The following is a 16,071-nucleotide window of genomic DNA, read 5'->3' as shown; positions in this document are numbered from 1 at the left end:
CATGGGAAACTCAGCTGACCATGTCTGAGAATGGGGCCAAGTGAACCTTTGCTAAGAAGAAGGTGTTAGTTTGAGAGTAGAGATAATACACCCCAAACTTCCCTTCCAAAATATCAATAATACAGCGGCCTTACCTCAATGTGTTTACATTATTCTCGAGTCTACTTATAAGCTCAGCCTTTGTGTAGTCCTGGATAATGTATCTGAGAAGCAATGTCAAACGATAAATCGTACCGCCTGTAGGAAACAGAAATGGAGTGAGATGAGTCATCGAGGCAGATGCACTGTGCCACAAAACAGAGCCAAAGGCTTGCAGATCCCACCCATGTACCTGCCCCGGCCCCTCCCACTACTGAGGAGCATCTGGTGGTACCCAGCCTCAGTGGGCAGAGAAAAGCATGAAGCTCTTGCCCTGCCATCTGTGTTTTCTATCTCAATTTATAATGCACACTGAAACCAGAGCTAAGATGCTCTGCCTGACGAGCTATGCAAGCCCTTAGCTTTTTGTTTAGAAGAAGAATTATTATTGTATCTTCTTTAGGGAAAAAGGGTGCGTTTTCTACTTTGTATGAGGTTGCATTCTACTAGGTATAAGCCAAGAAAAATAAAGCGGGTTTGCTTTCCAAGCCTTGGGAAATAGCGCAGTGGATAAACGAGGGTAGATAAATAGACGTCCACACTAGATCTGAACTGGAACAAGTACGCAGAGGCATCAGGAAATTAATAAGCTAGGATTAGATGTTTACAACATGCACCAGAGCTATGGAAGCCTATGAGTGCCACAGTTGGACAGATGGATGAGTACATAAAGAGATGAAGAAGAGAAGGGAGGTGAGGGGAGAGAGAAACTACACAAGGACATTCCACATATGCTCACGAACTGGAAGAACACTCAAAGGAATCTATGACTTCCTTCTAAATCCAATAAAATTAGTGAGTGGATGAGCTGTATGCTGTACGCTTTGATGCCAGAGGAAAATTCATTCTGGATGCCACATCATGAAGAGTCTGATATGGGAAGAGTCTGCAAAGGGATATAAAAAGATCTGCATGAAAGCTGAAGACGGGGCAGACTGAACCTACAGGGAATCTGTGTCAGGAAGACATGAGGGACAGAGGATCTGGGGAACAGAGATCTCTAGAACAGATCTCAGGAACTAGGGTTTTATATGAAGTCTGGGCACTAAAGTCTCTCTTGTTCTCCAGGGGGTCCTGAGGGTAGTCCAGTTTAGGAACTGCTGATGTACATTACACCTCAATTGGCCACCACATCAAGCTTTTAATCATGATTTTATTATTAATAAAAGACTAATATTGCTTTTTTTTTTTCGGAGCTGGGGACCAAACCCAGGGCCTTGCGCTTGCTAGGCAAGCGCTCTACCACTGAGTTAAATCCCCAACCCCACATTGCTCATTTTTAAAAAAAAATATTTTATTTATATGAGTACACTGTGGCTGTTTTCACACCAGAAGAGGGCATCGTGATCCCATTACAGATGGTTGTGAGCCACCATGTGATTACTGGGAATTGAACTCAGGACCTCAGGAAGAACAGTCAGTGCTTTTAACTGTTGAACCATCTCTTCAGCCCGACACTGCTCATTCTTAATTATTGTCTATTCTTTCGTGTGTTTTCTTCTATGGTTTTGAAGAGGGGGCCATCATAGCCAAACATTGCTACTGCTCTGAGGCTTGGGCCATAACCTGTACATGAAAATATAATGCCACCTCAAGGCCGGATGTAGATCAGTTGGTAGATTGCTTACCTATCATCTGTGAGCCCTGGGTTTGATCTCCAGCACCACATAAACTAGATGTAGTGAAATGCTTTTATTAGCAAGGCAAAGGAAGGAGGATCAGAAGTTCATGGTCATACTCAGATATATTAGTAAGTTCATGGACATATAAGACAATCAATCAATCAATCTCTCCTCCCTCAATCCCTCTTCCTCTCACCTTCCCACTCTTTGTGTCTCTAAACAGACACACACACACACACACACACACACACACACACACACACACACACTGCTTACTTTTAGTTTTACTTTAAATATAGTTTTTATGGTACTGATGATTAAACCCAGGCTAAAAGCTATATACTAAGATGTCCTTGAAAGACAAAATGAACCAATGATTCTAAGTCATGAAAGCATGGTACTTTGCACATATGAAATACAAAGACATAGTACATGTTGGTTGCCTTCATTGTTTTCTGACAGCTAAGACTGGCAGTCTCCTTTGCTCCCCAAAGAGCTCCTTCATCTCTTCATTAATACTGCCCTTTCTCCACATGTAAGTAACCCCTTAGAAATGTTAGCTGTGGTGATTTGAATGAAAATGGTCCCCATAGGTCCTTATATTTGAATCTGTTGGCCCTTGGTTGCTGGAACTGTTTGGGAAGGGTTAGGAACTATGGCCTTACTGGAGGACATGTGTCACTGGAGACAGGCGTTGAGGTTTCAAAAGCCCACACTATTCCCAGTTAGCTCTCTCTGCCTTGTGATCATGTCTCAAGATGTGAACTCTCAGCTACTACTCCAACACTATGGCTACCTGTCTGCTGCCATGCTCCCCAAGATAGTCATGAACTAACCCTCTGAAACTGTAGTCTCCCTATAAACTCTTCTGTAAGTTGCCTTGGTCATAGTCTCTTGTCACAGTAATTAAGACATCAACTTCTTCTAAGCTTTCACCAGGGGTAGAAACGTGCTGAGAAGAACTTTCTCCTCCATATGAGCCCTACCTCTCTAAAGTCACACCTTCTCAGAATCCTGTCCAACAGAGTTTCCATGTACCTTGTCCTAAATGTTCCTCTCCCATTTTAGCATTCCTAGATATGCCCATCCTTGATTTGCTTGGTCTTGAATATTTTGTCTCTTCATTTCGCTGTATGTGTTAAATAGTGTCTGCCTTGATCTTTCAGGTATTGATTGGCTTACAGACAGCTGTCTAGGAAGAGCGCCTTGTTTGTGCAGACCTGAGTTACCACTTGTGTCAAATAGACACTTAGAAGACTGAAAGCTTCTCCAAGACAGGGTTTGACCAGGACATCCTTGTCTATAATGACTTAATGCATAAACGGTGCATGTGAGTTACCAAAACAAATGCCACAGGCTGGGAGGCTTAAGCAACAGAAATTTACCTTTATAGTTCTAGAAGTTGTAAGTCTGAGATACAGAAGTATTAGAAGGGGTAGTTTCTTGTGAGATCTGTCTTCTTAGCCTGCTGATGTCTTTGCCTTCTTGTGATGTACAAGGCATCCATCAAATAAGAAGCAAGTTCACACTAATGGTCCTTTCATCTACTTCTTTAATGGCCCCATGTCCAATTATAGTCACATCCTAAAGTACTGAAAATTAGAACATCAAAATATGAATTGGGCAGATAAGGGGTACATGATTCAATCGATAGTGATGTTTAATAATTATGGTGACTGGATGACCTTGTGCATATGCCCCACTGTCTATCCAGCATCACCATTTAGTGCAGTCTGCCATCTATTAAGCAGATATCACATAATTTTCTCAGGTAGTTGTGGTAGGAAAATAAATAAAATATGGTTTCTGCCAGAAGGAACCTACATTTTAATGGAAGAAACCCGTGCGTGGAATAATGAGAAGTAGAAAATAAACTGTCATTTCTAGAGGCCTGGGGTGGGGCAATGGAGACCCAGTTCCCCTCATTCAGGTGTGCGATGAAGGAATTTGCTCAGTGGTAGTGTGAAGAAGTCAACAATGAGAGGCACACTTATAAGGTCTCACCTACAGAGTGTAATAAGCAGCCTGTCTGAATACAGGGTAAGGGAGAAGAAACATGTTCATGCTGTAACACCACCATCACCACCAGCACACAGGAACCTGTGAGATAGGCACATCCTCAAGGCATCTGAAGGGCCAATATATCAGGACCTCTGAGGACAGGCCTGGGAACCCATCACAAGGCTCTTGGGTGACTTGACTGTAATATGACCAAGACACACTGTTCAGAGGATGAGGACATTTCTCTTTCCACATGGGAAGGTACATATTTTTAATAATTTACTTCTTTCCAGCTCCTATTGAATTATCAATGTCCTAGTCTCTATGAGGGAGGAAGAGAGGGGAAAGGGGGAGGGAGAAAGAATGGGAGAATCATAAGGGGAGAGGAATTGAGGAATAAAGAGAAGAAAAAGTGGGAAGAAGACAGAAAGAGAAGATAGAGGGAGAAAACGAAAGCTGAGAAAGAAGGTGAGGAAAGTATAATATAATAATAATATTCTAAGAATATAATATTAATCTTAATATTAATAAGATAAGAATACTCTCTATTGATTTGAAAAAATTAACTCCAATTTAATATATGACCAAGGTTTTAGAAAATATTTTCTAGAAAATTTGTAACTGAAATACAGTATAAGCCTTGTACAGACAAGGGGTCCAGTTTGGAGAACTGTATTTGAAAACAACGAATTGATTGATTTTTATCACAATATCTGGCCTACTCATACTAAAAGAAAGGCTGCATTAAAATATCTAACTGGTCAATATCCTAATCAATGATTTCATAAAGTCCCACAGTGGAATCCATAATGGTGACCCCAACACAATGACCTTTTGAGTAGCTATCCTGCTTTCACGGGTCATTTCTAATCAGCTTGATAGAAAATGTTCAGGTCCAAAACCAAACGATTCCAGCCCTGGAAAAAAATCATTATTAGTTAAGTAATTAAACAATCTCTCACTTATTAACTTTTCAGGTCCATTGGTCATGCTTGAGAACACCAAAATTGCCTGGCAATTATATAAATTATATTTCTATTCCCTATTTAGTAGTTACTGAAAACCATATTTTCATAAAGAATAGGTTATACAGGGACACAACCTTCAAAGTGAGGAAAGTAGGTCAGGGTGAAAAATTCTCCTGAGGAAGACTGATAACTCAGAAAACACCCTGAGACCAAGCAACACCAAGTGCAACGAAGAACCATGATGAGTTGCATGGATTGCTTGATATTTAAGTGATAAGCATGCTCATATCATATATATAGCAAGTATTTATCATTTAAAATTAAAATAGAGCCAGATGCAGGGGAACCTGTAATTCTAGCAGCCAGGAAGCTGAGACATGAAGTTCATGAACTGGAGGCTAGCCTGGGCTGTATAGCAAGACACTGCCTCAAAAAATCAAGTGTACTGGAAGTGTAGCTCAGTAGTCAAGTACTTGTCTAACAACTGAAATGACCTGGGTTCCTTCACATCATTTAAAACAGTAATTCTGTTTGGAATTCATTGGGACATATGGTTGAAATGTACCCAGGAGGATATTTATTACAAAGCTGTGTATAATAACAAATTAAAACAAGCTAAATCTATTATTATTGATTAAAACAATAATTTAGAGCTGGGGAAATGGATCACTGGGTAAAGGTGCTTGCTGCCAAAACTCATGATCTGAGTTTAATCCCCAGAATCCACATAGTTGAAGGAGAGGAAAGACTCCTCTGGGTTGTCCTCTAACCTACACACACACACACACACACACACACACACACACACACACACACACACAATTTTTTTTAAGAATTAAGGAGCTTGAGAAATGAGTTAGCAGTTAAGACATTTGTTCTTACAGAGGATCAGAGTTTGTATGTAACCACCCAGGCTAGGCAGTTCACAACTGCCGGAGGCTCCAGTTCCAGGGATCCAATGCCTTCTTCCGGCCTCTACAGGTACACACTGCAGCACATATGCTCACATACAACACACACACATACTAATAAAAATAAATCTTTACATGCCTTTGCATTGAGTAGAAAACATACTTTCATCACATTTACATGTTTTGATCATATATATACATAGATTAGTACACTTATATATAAGAAATATATACTGATATTAGGAAGCATATATATATGTATATATATACATATATATGACTATATATACATATATATGGTAGGGATTGTGTTCCTTATATATGGGGATAAGTGGCTAGAAAGGCAATGAGGAACTAGTCTGTGAAAAAACCCAGCTCTGCCCATGGTTTAGTGCTTAGTTTTACTTCAGTGACAGTCTTCCCAAGGTTACAACTGAGAGTGGCCCTCTAACTAGGCAGGAAGCCCCATCGCTCACATCTCCCTGTAGAACCCCGTGCCCTGTGCTACACTGATGCAGGAAATGCTCATCAGTGGTTGAAAGTCAGCAGCAGTGGACATCAAGGTCAGCAACAGCATTCACTTTACCCAACCCTAGCTTGGCAGGTGTGGCTGCCCTTTGGTGGGGAAGCCATGCTCTTCTCTTCCTCCAACCACCCAGAAGCAGCATCCTGCTCAGCCTCCGTCACCAGCTCAGCACCCCAACCCTACAATTCTCCAGCATTACCACAGCTTTCTCCTCATTCTTGTATGTCACCCTCTCTCTTGTGTCTTTAAAAATATTCATCAATTTCATACATCTATGCATCTGGGGTATTTTCATCCCCATGACTTCATTACACAGGTGAAGGCAGACAAGATAAAATGAGGCCTGTCATTGGACAAGAAGGAAGGGAGGCGGGAACAGAGGCTTTAGAAGGCAGGGAGAAGACTACAGAGGAGCGAGGGGGAGAGAGGAGGAAGGAGATGAGAGAACATGATGGCAGATTCTTCTCTGCACATAGTTAGAGGTTGTTATGACTTTTTTTTAACACTCTGTGGCAACATTTATTAAATGCACCTGCGAAATACAACCTGAAAGAACACCAGAAAGGTGAACCCAATGCCAATTTGTCCTTGTTCTTTAGGTTAGAAAAACAATCAATGCTTCTTCAGCAAGTAGTACAAAATGTCTGTGGCCGGCCCTGTCCTTGGCTTGGTTTTGTTTGTTCGCTCTGGAGAGTTTAGACAGTCATTGAAGTGGGAACCACCCAGGCACGCACTCTCTGATATCCCACCTTGGGACACTCACATGCTACTGTGCAAGTCCTGCAGGCCTAGAGCCGCCTGCCTCGGCCTCCAGTGCTAGAGTTTAGAGCTGCACCGCCATGCCTGGCCACACACTAATTTCTCTCAGCTTTCCCTCGGTGATTCGGAACTACTGTACACATTTTGTAAATATTTGACTACTTTCTAATCAAGAGTATACTTTCTACACACTAAGCAATATCATTTAGAAGAACAATTAGTAAAATCTGAACAGCAAAGACAATGAAAATTTGCTTTAACATTTTCCTTCAGGGAGAAGACACCACATTTCAAGCTAAGGAAAAGACTTTGCAGTCCAGGTCCTTCCTTTCCTTTGTGTCCATTAGGCCATGAATCCGTATGGACTGGGCTCCAGCCGCTCAGGCTCCTTTCCGTTAGTCCTCACAAAGTGGGCTTCTCTGGGTGGCTCAGGCTGGCGCTTCAGCGGAACCCAGGTGCCCTTCTCTTTGGCTTCCTTTTCCTTCTGATCGTTCTCCTTCACCCGCTTCAGGAAGCTGTCTCTGCTCTTTGAGTGCTTGATGTGCTCAATCCGCACATTGATCCTCTTGGTCAGAATCTTGCCTTTAACTTGCTTGTTTACAATGATGCCCTCTGCATGCTGGGTGACACTGTAGACTCTTCCGGTTTTGCCGTGGTAACACTTATGGGGCATTCCTTTTTGAACAGTGCCCATTCCCTTGATGTCTACAATATCACCCTTCTTGTAGATTCGCATGCAGGTGGCCAAAGGAACGACTCCATGTTTCCTAAAAGGTCTAGAGAACATATACCGAGTACTTCTCCTCTTTCCTTTAGTGTTTGTCAATTTCGTGAGTTACTGGACGATGGCTGCCCCGGCGGAAAGCTGTTATGACTATTTTTAAGGGACAGGTGTGTACAGGATTTTGTGCTGCCTAGATGGGCAAATTATATCTTATCAATTGGTTCAGGAGTTATTGTGTGGTGTGTTCTTTCATGTGGTGACTTAATTGAGTTCAAGAGAGTGTATGGTGGCATGATGTACCAGGCCCGCCATGGAATTGGGATGTGTACGCCTGGAATGGTAACAACCTGCCAAGGGAGCTGTGAGTGAGGGAAGGGTGGCCTGACAGGGTGCTGCACTGCCACAGCTCGTAGACCACTCAGGCCAGAGGAAGCCCAGGAGAGAAAGTGTGGAATGATGCACGCGGAACGAGTTTGGATGAGCAAGCATCTCTTTGATTTTACCACAACACTTATATCCTCACCTCTCCTACTGAAACACTTCTTTCCAGTAAGTCCTCTCCTACTTTGTCATCTTTTAAAGTGTCCATTTACTAGCCTGCCTTGACCCATTGTGAGAGTGCTTATGAAACGGAAGAACCAAATCTTATCCATGTGCTACTTTCAGGAGCAGCCCATCACTGAATGCCTACCCGAGGCCCAATAGATGCTGGCAGTGAAGGAGAAGACGCTTGCAAGTCTATCCAGAGCCTGGCTGTCCAGCTGTCATTATGCCTAAGAGAGCTTCCCATTCTCCAAGTTCTCCTGCAGCTGACCTGGCCTTGCTTCCTAGCTGGCTCAGGTACTCTTAGATGCCTAATTCACAGAAAGTCACCCAGATGTGAGGCTTGGAGATAGTTTACTTCCTAAACGTCAGGACGTCTAGTGGTGCCCCCCTTATAGGTCCTCTGACTGCCACAAGCTCTCTGTTTTTAAACAAAACAAGATGAAAGGCCAGTTTAAAGTCAGGCCAAAGCTGATGAGGCTTGTCAGGTATCCAGACACCAAGACTTTGGGAAGGACCAAGCAGCCGTGGTCTATTCTACATCCTGCCAGCAGAATGTATGTGGAGCCACTGCTCCTTGCCTTAAAGGTCTGAGCCTGAAATGGCACCCATGGGTTCCTGGATAGATTTAGGTCAATCAAGTATTGGGCTTCCCAAAGTTCAAGCTCTTCCTAAACAAAGAGGAAGGTTACATGTGCTAACAGACCAGCAAGCAGTATTTGCATTGAATTTTTCTCCAAGGCTTAGGAGTAAAGCGTCACTGAGCTGTGCCCCCCTAATCTGGGCACTGTGAGAAGCAAGGTTTCCATTAGCAAGCAGCAGCTTCAGAACATTACTTTCTAGCCCTTCCATGGGGAACAAAGCCCAGGGATAAGAAGCACAGGGACAACCTTCATTACCGTGTTCATTCCCCCCCCCCCCTGGTCCCCCTCTTCAGCCAGCACAGCTTTGCTTCTGAAGATAGATTTTCTGGAAGTGGGAAAATCCATCAGATGGTCTTATATTTATTTTTAGAGAGAGGGGTAAGAGAACAAAGAGGCAAGCATGGAAATTAGGGAGGTCCAGCTTTGAGCTGCCCACTGCTAAGGAATATTTAAGGGAATATTAAATAATATAATAGCATATTATATTATATTATATTATATTAGTAAGGAACTAATGTAAGTCAGCTGACCAGATTGTGTGGCTCCATTTAAATGGTCTGAAGAGTGTGACGCAGCGTAGAGGATGCTTTCACTCTGTAACTTCAGGGGAAAATCTAGAATATTATATAGTAAAACCACACAGTTTGGGAATGACAGGAAAATATAAAGATAAATTGAAAATAAAAATGAGTGATCTAGTCAGCTGGAGAACTACTGTTAAAGTGAACGTTTCCATGAAGTCAGTTTTGATCCTGTATACATGTGTGTACATATACAGACAGGTATTTTCACAAAATTAAACTGAAATTTAGTGCTGTACTGTTACTTTTATATACTGTTCCCTATACATAATGTTTTAATCTTTCAATATGGCTTTATACCTGCATAGAAATGATCATGTCGACATCCTAACTTAATTGGTTAGAACATATAAATATCTTATATAGTTCAATGTTTGTCAACTCTAAGTGATCTCATGTGGTTCAACCTACCATTCATCAATGGCCATTTGGAGCAGTTGAGTTGTGCTAATTAAAATTAAAACATTATGAGCAAATGTTCAATGGCTCTAGTTTTATTTTAGATACATTTCTAAAAGGATAACTTTAGCTTTGCAAATGTCCAGGTCTCTCAAATATTTTTGCATATCACCCTCCAGAAGCTTGTATCAATTTGCACCCCACCATGCTCACTGTGTTGCTTCTACTCGACTCTCAATGCAAGGAATGTTTTGATATTTTTCACATAGCACAAAGCCATCTAGTGCAAACTGCAATTTGTACCGTCTTGCCATTTAGGACAACAATCTATCAGAGTAGTTATGAACAATTTTGCTCATCAAAGCTTGCTGGTATCGACAGAAAAGATCCTTCATTGAAGCTGTCTGTGCAAAAGAAAGATAGGAATGAGCTCCAAAGTCAGTGGGAAAGGCAGAGAAAAGAGGTTCTAAGGCAAAGTAAATATAGCAGTGGACAGAAACACTGAGAAATTGAAGGACCTGGGTTAGGTTCATAATTTTTGAGGTTAGAAGGGACAAAGATGATAAAGGCCCTCCTCCTCCTCGTGCCCTCCCCCTCATGCCCTCCATTTCATGTCCTCCCCCTCATGCCCTCCATCTTATGCCCTCCACCTCAGCAACAATTTCAAGACAAAAGAGGATGCTGTTCAAGAGCATGAAGTTAAGGAATGAGCTTTGAACACTGGTTATTTGTGTGCCCAATAAGGTCTCAGTCTTGATCAAAGTAGCCCCTGCATTTTATTGAGCATGCATTGCCCTGTAGAGATACAGCACCTGATTATCCCCAAACTATGATGATATGGTGAATTAAAGTCTCGAGGATCAGAAAGTATAAACACAGGCACCCCGAGGAAAGATGGTAGGCTAGAGTGACCTCTGTGTAACCTGGTAAAGAAAAGTATGGGAAGAGAAAACAGAAAATCTTTGGGTTTTGCAAAGAAAAGAGGAAACGATTTGTAAATCCATGAAAACAATAATAGGGCTGCCAAAAAGCACCAAGAAACAAGAAACATAACAGATCAAGACGAAGAAGAGTTTAACACAGCTCTAGCTGTGCGTTTCCCTGATAGGGGAGGAGGAAACAAAAGTCTTATTCCAAAGAACTGGAGTTTGAGCCCACAAGTATGATTGGGTCACTATGAAGATTTTTGAATAATATTAGAATCAAAATATTTAAAAAAAAAACAGATGTGTAAATAGCTGGACAGAGAAACCAAACTGCATAAGAGCAGAGCAGCAAGAATCCTTCAAAAGATCTCCACTTGTCAACTACTAAATACAAAAATAGAAATGGTGAAAAGCTAGATGAATATCCCAAACATATACTGGCACAAAAATCACTTACCTCGAGAAGATACACATGGGCAGATGAATGGAGTAAAGAAATCAATCCAGGACATGGAGAGGAAAAGCAGCAGTTAGAGGAGATAGTCAACAAAATGATTTAGAAATCGGCAATATGGGTGCATAGGTCAATAAGATGAAGGAATTTATCAAGAATGCTGAGTTTTGGGGATCTTGGGAGGAAAACAACAAAAACGTTGGAAATAAAAACAACAAATCAAAAATATACAAATAGTATGTACAACAATGCCAAGCAACCAGAGCTTCCAGGGACTAAGCCACTACCCAAAGACTATACATGGACTGACCCTGGACTCTGACCTCATAGGTAGCAATGAATATTCTAGTAAGAGCACCAGTGGAAGGGGAAGCCCTGGGTCCTGCCAAGACTGAACCCCCAGTGAACAGGATTGTTGGGGAGAGGGTGGTAATGGGGGGAGGATGGGGAGGGGAACACCTATATGGAAGGGGAGGGGGGTTAGGAGGATGTTGACCCAGAAACCGGGAAAGAGAATAACAATCAAAATGTAAATAAGAAATACCCAAGTTAATAAAGATGGAGAAAAAAAGATATATATATATATATATATGTATATATATGTATATATATATATATATATATATATATATATATATATATATATACACACACACACACAAATAGACTTGACTAAGGGAAAAAGTAGTATCCAGGATAAGGCTAAGAAGTACTAAATTCAAACATCAACAAAGAAAAGAAATAAGTGAACGACTGTGACCACAACCTACAAGAACTCTAAGAACAGGACCAGAAGGCCTAAGCGAACCATCCATGGATGGAAGGAGCTGAGCCAAAAACTAAGCACTCATAGTCTAGGCAGTGAAACATTAGGGACCACCTTCCCACATAGAGGAAAATTGACATTTAAAACACGTGGGTATTTAGAACCCAAGTAGACATGACAAAAGTAGACCTTCTCTACAACGTATGATAGTCAGAAGAAAAAAAAACAAAACAGTCAAGGCCGTGAGGTGAAAATCCCAATTGGTCATTAAAGTCAGAAGCATTGGGATTACATTAAATCCATCATCATCAACCTTCAAAGCAAAGAAAGCATAGGATATTCATTTCAGTCCCCTAAAGTAAATAACTGCTAGCATGATTCTTAGATCCAGGAAAACACAAAACCACTCTTTAAAGTTGACAGATCAATAAGGACATCCCAAGATAAACACAAAAGAAACCAGTTCCAAACCACCAAGACTGACTCCAGAAGATAGTTAAAGCAATACTATATACACAGGAGAACAACAATCACAAGAACCCAAGGAAGAATAAATTTTAGTAAAGAAATGGCTTACACAAGGAGTACTGGACAGGAAATACCGTGATCAACACTGTAAACCTGCAAAGCCCTAATTCAACATAAAGGGGGGAAGTAAAGAACAACTGATAATCCAACTAACATTACAGGGAGTAGCAAGCCTTGTCTAACAAATATAGTCTCAATGATCTCAAGTCATCGATAAAGAGACACAGATTAAACAGATGTCCACTGAGTTGGCAGTGACCAGGCAGCAGGAATAGAGTTGGAGGTGAAAGGGGTAGCAGCATATTGGGTCTTTAGGAACCAAACTGAGTAAGTGGGAGAGTTCTGCAGGCAGGAGTCCTACTAATTGGTATCCCTGGCAGCTCTGTTCTTTCCAGAAGGGAAATAGAGGAAGAATGGATCTGGGGAAGAGGGGAGGTAGGAGAAGAACTGAGTGGAGTGAAGGGAGGGGAAACTGCAGTCAGATTGTAATGTGTGAGAGAAAAATAAATTAAAGAGGGAGATCACATAACCGATTCAAACGCTAGACCCAGTTCTGTAGTTTGGTCTTCCTGTGATACTTTGGACAACAGAAGTAGGGTCCTTCTCTGACTCTTTTTCCTCCTTTTGGGACCCTTTCCATCATACTTGGTTGCCTCATCTAGCCTTAAGACAAGGGGAGGTACATAGTCTTACTGCAAATTGACATGCCATGCTCGATTGCTATCCATGAAAGAACTGGCCTTTTCTGAAGAGAAACTGAAGAGGAGGAATGATGGGGGAGCAGAGGAGAATACAGGGTGGGAGAGGACTGGGAGGAAAGGGGAGAGGGGAAATAGTGGTTGAGATGTAAAAAAAAGGTTAAGAAAAAGAAAACTTAAACTTAGATTAAACTTTCTGTTATCTCTGAGTACATGCATCATTGTCTAAGACACCCACAAATTGATGGTCAGAGGATAAAAATCAATTTATCTGTCAAGCATAAGCTGAAAACAAGATAGCATAGCCATTGAAGTTTCTAAGAAAAGATTCCAACCTTCAAAATTAGAAGAGTTAAAGAGCCATTGCATAGTAATAGAAGGAAAATTTCATCAAGAAAACATGGAGACTATAAGTATATACATACTGAGCAATAGTGCCCTCCATTTCATAAAAACTTTAATGGGCATTAAAAAGTCAGATAGATCCGGAGATAATAATAGTGGATGACACCAATAACCCATTCTCATCATCTGATAGACCATTCAAACTAAAGGTCAGCTGACAGAGCATAAACTATGTCAAAGATCAAATGGACCTGTCAGATGTGTACAGAATATTCCAATCCAGTAGATATGAAATGCACGTTCTTCTTAGCAGCCCACAGAATTACCCTTAAACAAGGTCATATTCTAGGTCAAAGAAATCCTTAAAATACAAAAGAATCTAAATGACTTCTTATATTTTATCAGACCATAGTGAAATAAAACTAGAAGTCAATAGAAAAAGAGACATGCACAGAAACACTTAGTGACTGATACATGTACTAATGAGTACACATGGATGTATCAATAATGACGATATACCCAAAGGTCTCAAATAAATAATGATGTGCACCTTTTGTTTTTACAGAAAGAAGAAAAAAAACAAACCCTAAAGAAGAACAAGAAATAGATGGCAGGAAATAATAAATGTCAAGACAGAAAGTAAGGATATCGAGACTAAGAGAACAGTATATAGAATCAAAGTTTGGTTCTTTGGGAAAATGAACATGATTGTCATAGTCTTCTGGCTAGTCTTACCATATCAAAAAAGAACTTAATTAATAAATTATCAATGAAAAGATGTCACAAGAGAGTCCACTGAAATCCAGAAGATCATTAGGGAATATTTTGAAAATATCTCTATTTCAAAAAATCTGGAATATCTGGAAGAAATGGATAAATTCCTACATCCACAAAATCTACCAAAATTAAATTAAGAGGGTGTGAACACTGTAACATATCCATAAGAAATGAAGCTAGTAAAGTGGTAATAACTGTCTCCCAGTCTCCCAACAAAAATAGATTCATTCTGCTTTCTACCAAATCCTTAACCAACTAATGCCAATACTCTTCAAACTATTCAATAAAATAGAAAGAATGCTAAATTCATTCTGACATCAAAACAGATAAGGATACAACATCTATAACAAAAGAGGAAAAAAACCACAGACCAATTGCCCTGTTGGACATATATGTAAAATTTCTCAATCAGATATTTGAAAAGTGAATTCGAGAACATGTAAAGACTGTGAACCATGGTTAATTGGGTTTTATTCCGGAGACGGATACAAATAGAAAATGGAGAATCTGAAACATCCCTATTTGCAGATGACATAACCATCTACTTTCAGCAAAATAACATGATACATATTCAATATATAAATGTTAGTACATTTCCTATATATCAACAATGATCTTAACAAAAAAAATCAGGAAAATAATCATATCCACAATAGCTTTCTGGGAATACCTAGGAATAAACCTAACCAAAGTGAAAGGCCTCTAGAATAAAAACTTTAAATCCCAAAAAAGAAATTGAAGAATACACTAAAATATGGAAAGATGTCCCTGCTTATGGCTAAGCAGAGTTAATACAACACTGATCACATTATTAATAGGAATCTGTAGATTCAATGTAATTCCCATCAAAATTCCAACAACAGGGTTCACCAAACTAGAAAAAATATCCCCCTAAAATTCGTATGAAAGATCTCAAATAGCAATTACATCGGAGTCACAATACCTTATCCCAAACTACACTATGGATCCATAGTAGCAAAAAAGAGCATGACAGTACCACAAAAACAAATTGTACACCAAAGAACTAGAAAATCCAGACATAAACATATCTGTAGCTACTTTGTTTCTTACAAAATTAACCAAAATATATATTGAGGAAAAAAAAGTATCTTTGATGCTAGGAAAACTGGATTTTCACATGAAAACAGGAAATTAGAGCCATATCTCTCACCCTACACAGACATGTCCATTCAAAAATTCAAACTTAAAAACAAATGTTTAACCAAAGATTTTAATGTAAGACTCACGCGTTGACCATGCAAGGTAAAACTAAGACATAAGTATAGGCAAAAGTTTTCTGCAAAGGACCCCATGGCACAGGAAATAACCCCAAGAGCTGATAGACAGTACTGCTTAAAATTAAAAGTCTGTTCAGGAAAGGAAATATAGTTCAAGCCCACAGAAAGAGGAGGGGGATCTTCGTCAATTATGTATCAGGTATCAAGTTATCATTTAGTATATATACAGATAATAAACGTTAAAAGCAAAAAAAAAAAAAAAACAGTCCTCCAGTCAGTAAATCATATACTAATGAATTTAAGAGAATATTCTAAAAAGAATATTCAATGAAAACCCATTTAACTCTCTGAGCTATCAGGAATAGAAATTAAAACTACTTTGTGATTCCATCTCATCCCAGCCGGGATGGCTTTTGCCAAGGAAACAAATGACAAGTTCTGATGAGTATGTGGGGAAAGAGTAGCCTTCACTCAGTGCTGATGGAATTGTCAGCAAGTACAGCCACTGTGAGAATCTGTGTGG

General features: G+C 40.2%; 1 long non-coding RNA gene across 1 annotated transcript in view; it reads right to left on the bottom strand.

Annotated features, from left to right (window-relative positions):
* The window catches only part of LOC134485829 (uncharacterized), a 167,753-nt gene that overhangs the window by 105,827 nt on the left and 45,855 nt on the right, over window positions 1–16,071 (bottom strand). Inside the window, exon 2 of the long non-coding RNA XR_015673835.1 lies at window positions 135–237. This is a non-coding gene — a long non-coding RNA (uncharacterized LOC134485829). The remainder of the gene's footprint in view (window positions 1–134; window positions 238–16,071) is intronic.

Source organism: Rattus norvegicus, chromosome 2 (assembly GCF_021556685.1).
Source record: "Rattus norvegicus strain SHRSP/BbbUtx chromosome 2, alternate assembly SHRSP_T2T, whole genome shotgun sequence".
NCBI lineage: Eukaryota > Metazoa > Chordata > Mammalia > Rodentia > Muridae > Rattus > Rattus norvegicus.
Note: the sequence above shows the minus strand (reverse complement) of the source record. Positions and strands in the feature narration are given on the sequence as shown.